Here is a 6380-nt window from a genome sequence, read left to right on the forward strand (position 1 = left end):
AGGTTTCACAATGTTGGCCAGGCTAGTCTCAAACTCCTAACCTCAGGTGATCCATCCTCATGGGTCTCTCAAAGTGCTGGGATTACAGGTGGGAACCACTGAACCTGGCCAATAGTTCCCAATACTCTTAAGAGGAGTCAGTAGTTTCCTAATCTACCAACTTGCTTCTAACCCCAAAAAAATCTGATGGCAATTTTGAAATTGTGCCTAATTTTTATTCACTTTGAGCTAAAGATATACCCTACAAAGGTTTTATTTTGTTAAAAAGGGTTGCGACTCAATTTTTAAAGTAAATTTTTAGTCAGTCAGCAGAAAGAATGATCCTTTTAGTTTACAAGAAGCATTCCATGTCACTATAACATTAGCAGCAGTTGGTTTCTAGATTGGGACAGTATTACTAATTTTGAAGCTAGCAATTATCCTTTTAGTAAGTGGGATTATTAGTCATATGTTATTGGTAATTTAGCTCAATTTTAAAGATGATGCATGGTTTAATATATGAATACATAAGCCAGAAGTTATTCAATGATCTCAAAATTTCATAGAATTAGCCAATCTATAAAGCAGTCAGTTTAAGCAGAGATAAAGTCCCTCAATTTGAAAATTATAAAGATTAACAGATTCAAGAGAGATTAACCAAAAATGGTTGAATATTTAAAAACTCCAACTCAGTCTAAACATTATCTTAGTTTGAGCTTTTGTTGTGAAAGTATGTTGGCCATGAAATTTGTTTTATAGACTTTTTATACAAAGCCTATTTTTAAATGCTTGGGGTCCAGTGAGTTAATCACATAATTCTGGAGATACAGATCCTCTGACATTCTGACTGCTCAATCTAGATTAAAAACTATTGCTTAACAATTACACTTTTCCAAAATAATTCCAATTTTGGAATCATTGGTAAGGTTTATACAAGTATTTTGATTCCAAAGTAGATTTTCTTTTATTCATTCAAACAGGGAAAACACCATATACACTTTTTCTTAAGAACTCTGATTAAATTCAAGTTTTGGAATCATCATTTTTGAAAAGTGCAATTGTGTACTAACAGTTATTGTGTCTACATCCAGAGGAGAATCTCTTGGTTACATTGGCAGTTTTGATCTTGTTTTAATCAAGATTTCCTGGATCTAATTCCCATAGTATAGATGAGTATGTACATTCATTTGACATAGTAGCTGAGTCTTCCAAGAGACATTCACAGGGAAATGAGTGTGAAACGAGAGAACTCCAGCAGACAAAGGCAGCCATGCAGAATCTTCCCCAGGCTATTGTGACGGTGTGCTTCAGGTTTGTCTCTCCTGCTTCTGTTAGGAGAGCAGTCATCATCATCTCTACCACAGGAAGGAGATTATCATAAAGTAAGCCCTGTTGAAGCATACATGGAGATACTGGAAAGCATTTTTAACTGAGCAGAGGAAATGGCAAAAATTGAAGTCCCAAGTGCGTGTGATGATTAATTGTATGTGTCAAGTTGGCTAGGCCACATAGTACCCAGGTATTTCATCAAACATTATTCTAGATTTTTCTGTGATGATTTTTAAGATGATATTTACACTTAAATTAGTAGAATTTGAGTAAAGCAAATTACCCTACATTATGTGAGTGGAACCCATTCAATCAGGTGAAGGCCTTAACAGAGAAAGGCTGAACTGCCCAGAACAAGAGGGAACTCTGCCAGCAGCCTGCCTTTGCACTCAAACTACAACTCTTCTCTGGGTCTCTAGTCTGTTGGTCTACCCTTGCAGATTTTGGATTTACCAAGCCTCCAAAGCTGTGTGAGCCAATTCCTTAAACTAAATATTTCTTCTTATATATATGAAGAGATGTATAATAACAGGATGTGATACATATCCTGTTGGTTCACACACCCACACATGCACACACACGCACAAGCACAAACATAGATATACCTACACACACACCCAAGCACACATATCCTGTTGGTTTTGTTTCTCTGGAGAACCATGCTTAATACAGTGCCTAATGGGCTGTGATGAACAGGTGAAAGGGTAAAAAATCTAAGTTACAAAAATGAAAGAAACATATACTTAATGTATTACAGCAAAATAAACAGATAAGCCAGAATAGAGCTTCTCAAGCCTGACTACTGCCCAGGGGAGCATTAAAAATATCCTGGTGCAGAGGTCCTACCCCCACCACTAGGATTCTAATTTATTAGGTCTGGGTAGAGAACTCAGAATATTTAAAGAACTCCCAGCTCCCCAAGATATGCTAATCTGTAGCCTCATGCTAGCAATCTTGCAGTAGAAGAATGGCCATACCTTAAGGCTGTTCATAAAGGCTGAACATAAAGGAATGTTCCTCTTGCCTATGAAAAAATATCTGTAATAAAAAGTAATAATTTGAGGGAACTTAAAATGGGAAAAATACAGATTATTTGTATTTCTGTAAGGCAAACTAAATGCTCCATGTAAGTACCATTTATTTATCATTTAGTCATTTAAAATTATTTTTTAAGTAGATACATGCTTAGACTTTAGGCTAGCGTCTGAATGACAAGAAGTTCAGTAAAACTGAGTATCTGGCTTTTAGGGGCTCAAAGTTTATTGGTGTTGACAGATACTTAAACAACTACAATAGAAGAAGTGAAATTCTTCTTTTAAGCGAATATGTATTGAGCGCTTAGGTGCTAGAGCCATATATGTGTGATTAAAAAAATCCTCACAGTAACTCTCAAAAGTATTATCCCACAGTTAGTAAATGGTAGACTTGAGATCTACCCAGGCAATCCAACTCTGGAATCTGTGTTCTTAATCAATGTGTAGTATATGATTATGTATACTATAATCTAGCATTATATAATCCCAGAAATTATGAAATTCTTAAGAAAGTTCAGCAGAAGAAGCCATTAGTGTACTTCAGAAAGAACATACGATTAACTTTTAGAATGGTCTCCTTATTCATTCCTATGATGTTAGAACATTAAGCAAGGTATTTGGGGAATCACAAAAAGTGCTGTGATATTTTGAGCATTGCTGTGCTAAACTGCAAAAACATATTCAGGGAAACTCATTTTGCTGTGTAAGAGTTGCTTTCTGAGCATAGTATGAAATGTTATGGGTTTTGTAATATTAAAGTAGCAAAAATATTTTGGAAAGGACTTCATCTAAATGCCTCATTTTGATATGAGGGGACTGATGCCTAAAGCGGTTAAGGGCAGTCATTGAGACCACTCAACAAGTTAGCAGCAGAGCTGCAAGAACTCAAGGCTCAGTCTTGGTTTTAAAACTCATGTTCACATAGTGCGCCCCCTAGTGGCCACTTTGTGCATGACAACCTCGCCTCCCTTAAAGTATCAAGGGTAGGAGTTTACACATTGGTTCAATCCAAGTCTGATTTTTGAAAATTTGGAATTGAGATCAATTGAGAGAAGTTTTTTGTTTCTTGTGGGGGTGGCTGTATTTGTCAAGTATAAGATCTGAAGCCACAGGTTGGGTATTTTCCACACAAGGAAAGAAGATTTAGAGTGATACTAACTGCAATAAAAGATAAATCTTCAAATCTTAATAGCTTAACAGAATAGAATAGAACTTAACAGATAGAACTTTACTTCCCAGTCACATCAAGTCCATGGTGGAGGAGGAAGGTGTTGACGACAGAGCAGGGGGCATGCAATTATTCAGGGACCAAGCACTTTTTGTCCACTGGCTCCTGACCTCCTCCAAGGCCTTACTTTTCATCGTTCTGCCAGCAGATAAGGAGAGACAGAGAATACAGAATTTCATGGGAGCCTATAGGCCAGAATTTGAAGTGGAAGCCATAATTGAGCTACATGGTTATATCTAGTGGCCTGCGTGGTCCAGATACATACCCAGAAGAAAAAAAAAATGAAATTTGCCAAACAACCAGCCACTGTCTGCCACATGGAAGAAACCAGTCAATAGACAGCAAGAGGAATGAACAGATAGACTGAGAGGAAGAGAAGTAAAATGGGGAGAAAATCGTAATGGCTTTCTAGCTCTGGTGTCAGCCCCTTCCTGTGGCCCCACTGTATCACTGCAACTGGGTTCTGCAAGACATTTTGACATTCTGTATCCTTCTAATTCCCCTACTGGGCTTAAACTAGCTGACATTGGTTTCTGCAGTTTACAGTGAAGACAGTTCTAAGAAATACTCACACTCAGGAATATTGTAACAGCTTGGAAGATACATATGTCTTCAAAATCACCCACACTGTCTCTGGAAATGTACTGCGAGTTTCATTTACTTGTGCCTATTTCCGTAATGACATTGGCAGCCTGGAGATTAGTGTTTACAATTGTGCTAAACCCCTTCATACAGATGCTGCAGCTGAAGTCAGCATGAAAAAAGCAAAGCAAGACAGTATGAGCAAGCTGTGCCAGAAAGAGTTGGTTATTAAATCACACACATTGATTTATAGCTTCAGTTTGCCGTTACCTAAATGTCTAGTTATTTAACAGCTGTTATGAATCAGCCAGATAGAGGATTAAGAAGGACTGGGGGTTAGGGGAGAAATAGATTAAAAAATGCTTTAATCTTATGCTACAATAGAGAAACAAGTTGAGTCAGGTATCATGTAGTAATTTTGGTTCTCAGATGCTTCTTAGAGGGGAGTATTGTTCAGCTGGAACGTGAAACAGTGTGACATAGACCAGTGGGTTGTGTACGTGTTAACCCTGTGTGTAAGGTAAGTAATACTGGGTCCCAGGTAGAAAGCAATGTATCAATAAATCTTGGAAATAGCTTGCTCTATCAAAATAGTTCCCACTCTCATTGGCTATAAATAGATAACTTACTTCAGAAGTTTGTTTGGGAACATTAAGATTTAACGAGAAGTAATGTAACTTAAGACATAGGTTACCAAATAGAAATCAAGACAGAGTGTGGTTAGGGTAGTTCCTTAGCTAATTGTGTTTAATCTCCACACCAACGTCTTGGATAATAATCAGGAAGGATTTACCAAGTGGAAGTATCTCTTTGTAAAAACTTCTTTTACAGAGAAATTCATAAAGGCCAAAAAGGACTTGCTAAGAACATCTGAACCTCTATTCTGAGATAAGGTCAGGGTAAAAGTTTACTCTTTGTATGTGTTCTGCACACTAGAAAGAGCATAAACTGGGTGCCGAGGTGACACTCCATTCCTCACCTCTAAAGATGTGCTAGGGCCAGGTGTGGCAGCTCACGTTTGTAATCCCAGCACTTTGGGAGGCCGAGGTGGGTGGATTCCCCAAGCTCAGTAGTTTGAGACCAGCCTGGCCAACATGGTGAAACTCTGCCTTTACTAAAAATACAAAAATTAGTCTGGTGTGGTGGTATACCCTGTAATCCCAGGTACTTGGGAGGCTGAGGCAGGAGAATCACTTGAATCCAAAAGGTGGAGGCTGCAGTGAGCATTTCATGCCATTGCAATCCAGCCTGGGCTGCAGAGCAAGATTCTGTTTCAAAAAAAAGAAAAAGAAAAAAAAGCAGCAGCCAGGATGATGCCACTCCTTGCCTCTGGGGAAAAGATGCTATGCTAGTCCAATAAGGATCCTCTTTTGTGTCCTGACTTGCTTTCTCCTTACTTTATTTGGTCTGTGCTCAGAAGTTTTTCTTGCTCAAATCTTGGCCAAAGCATTAAACTTGCACAAAGTATAACATCTTCATTGTTCCTTATCTGATGTCTCCAAAAATTTTGCTTCCTTTTAAAATATTTTGCAAATTCCCACCTCTAGCTCTCTTACCTGAACTTTCTGTGCAGTAAACTGTGTTGTCTTTGGAGGCCGCCTTGTGTCTGTGGACCCGTGCTCTCTTATGCATGATTGTGAAGGAGGAGATTTTAAAAGACCACTCTCTCCCTCAACACACACACTGGCTTTATGTTCTGTTTGAAAGCCAACACATGGCTGCTCTGTTGTACAGATTCACATACCTTGCCTTAAAGTTAAAAACCTCCTCTCCATTCCTAGCCCCTCTCACAACAGCAGAAGCCTGTGGTTGCCATTTAATTATTTTATGCCGAACATTGAACAGAACTCAGTTTTAGAAAAACTCATTTAAAAGACGAATACCACCCCCACCACTGAAATTATCACCACCACCTACTTCCACTATAGTTTTTAAGTCTCCTTACAACTACCTCAAAAAGGTATTTGCTAAAATATTCCTGTATGGATTCTCCCACTGAAAACAGGACCTGAGAAGATAGTGATTGTGTGAGTTGCCCAATGCACACAGCTGGTAGTAGGTGGCTCTTCTCATGCTGAGAACCACAGCTCCTCCTTGCAGCTAAACAAACACCTCCACAAGTAGACAGAGGAGAGGAGCAGTTCCAGTCTAAGGGGCACCTTGATGCCCTAAGTCTGTGATTGAAAAAGTGCATAGTAGCAAAAGTTGCATGAACTGCATCTGTATCT

This window comes from Cebus imitator, unplaced genomic scaffold, assembly GCF_001604975.1.
Source record: "Cebus imitator isolate Cc_AM_T3 unplaced genomic scaffold, Cebus_imitator-1.0 Scaffold186, whole genome shotgun sequence".
NCBI lineage: Eukaryota > Metazoa > Chordata > Mammalia > Primates > Cebidae > Cebus > Cebus imitator.